Source organism: Pteropus alecto, unplaced genomic scaffold, assembly GCF_000325575.1.
Source record: "Pteropus alecto unplaced genomic scaffold, ASM32557v1 scaffold11, whole genome shotgun sequence".
NCBI classification, from domain to species: domain Eukaryota; kingdom Metazoa; phylum Chordata; class Mammalia; order Chiroptera; family Pteropodidae; genus Pteropus; species Pteropus alecto.
In genome coordinates this window covers 3,927,597-3,929,159 of record NW_006431956.1, presented here as the reverse complement: position 1 = coordinate 3,929,159, position 1,563 = coordinate 3,927,597, and the positions used below count along the sequence as shown (strand labels likewise).

At 47.6% G+C, this 1,563-nt stretch overlaps 1 pseudogene; it reads left to right on the top strand.

Annotated features, from left to right (window-relative positions):
- Positions 1 to 1,435: 1,435 nt before the first annotated feature.
- On the top strand, positions 1,436 to 1,553 carry LOC112475646 (annotated as a pseudogene).
- The last annotated feature ends 10 nt before the right edge of the window (positions 1,554 to 1,563 follow it).

The following is a 1,563-nucleotide window of genomic DNA, read 5'->3' as shown; positions in this document are numbered from 1 at the left end:
CAAGAGTTCGGATGGCTTATGCACCACCGATCCAAGCTACGTGGGTGACAGGAGGAAGGTCAGAGGGAAGGGAAGCTAAATATCAACACTGGAAAGTACCCAGAAACCAGCTCTCCCAGGCCCCTTTCCATTCAGCAGAGAAAACGTTAAGTAAAGGTGTGGGAGGCCAGGATCGGCCACTGCTTGACGACCCTGCTGTTAAGGAAGGAAGGGGCTTGTGGACATGCTCAGACCGAGGCCATGAAGGAGGATCAAAATCAACAGAGCTCCTGCTGCACTGCAGGGACTAGATGTTGACACATGTGCTTGTCTCAGTCAGTCCTCATCAAAATCCTATACGTTGGTGAAATTAGTGTTTCTCTCTCCAATGGAAGCTGCGGGGACCAGCCAGCTACCCCCATCTGCCAAACTGAATGCTCATGTGAATGAATGATTTTTGGCTGTGGGGAGAATCCTGGATCAAAGATATTCTTCTTGCCCTTCCCTGCAGGCGATCCTTTCCTGGGGGCATCTGGTCAGTACTGGCCCCCTCGCCTCAATGTGAGACAACTCTAAAAGGCCATTCTAGCTCCAGAGCTCTCTGTGGGATCAATGGAGGCCTGTTATGACTCTATTGTGGTTCAAATTCCCCCACTGCCCACTTCCTTTACTTTAGGGGTTTAGTTCCTGAGACCTTCCCTGCCCACCCACCCCCACCCCTGCCCACACCCTTAGTAAATCTCCTGTATACAGATAGCATCTCAGAATCTGTTACCCAGGGAACCCACATTTTATGAACTGTGCTCCCCACAAATTCATATGTTGAAGTCCTCCCCTACCAAATGTGACTATATTTGGAGAAAAGGTCTTTAAAGAGGTGATTAAGTTAACATGAGGTCTTTAGGGTGGACCCTAATCCAACAGGATAGGTATCTTTATAAGAGAAAATCTGGACACAAAGACACATACCAGACATGCGTGCACAAGCGGATGATCACAATGACCCCGAGGGAAGGAGGCCGTCTACAAGCCAAGGAGAGAGCCCTCAGAAGAAACCGACCCTGGCCACACCTTGATCTCCATAACCATGAGAAAATAACATTTTGTTATGGCAGCTCTAGCAAACTAATACATCACCTGAGACATCTTCTCAGGAAGAAACAAGAACCAGCCTCTGTGTCGCCATTTTACAAACAAGAACCCGAGAGTGAGAGAGGTTAAATAACTGGCCTAAGGCGACAGAGCCAGAAAGGAGCAACAAGGTCCCGATCCAAAGTCCATGTCTTTCTGCTACATGAGATGAAATCTATACTTCTTACTGTCACCTGCTAATCCTTTGTAACAACTGTTAATCCTCATGACAGATACTAAGAAATGAATTCACACTTAATCTCATTTTATCCTGTCCAGAATGAAGGCTTCTTCTAATTAGGGTTGATCAAGAAGAGCAAACCAGGCCTATGGCCATGCCACCCTGAACGAGCCTGATACCGTCGATCTTGGAAGCTAAGCAGGGTTGGGCCCAGTTAGTACTTGGATGGGAGACCACCTAGGAAGACCAGGTGCTGTAGGCATAAAAAATAA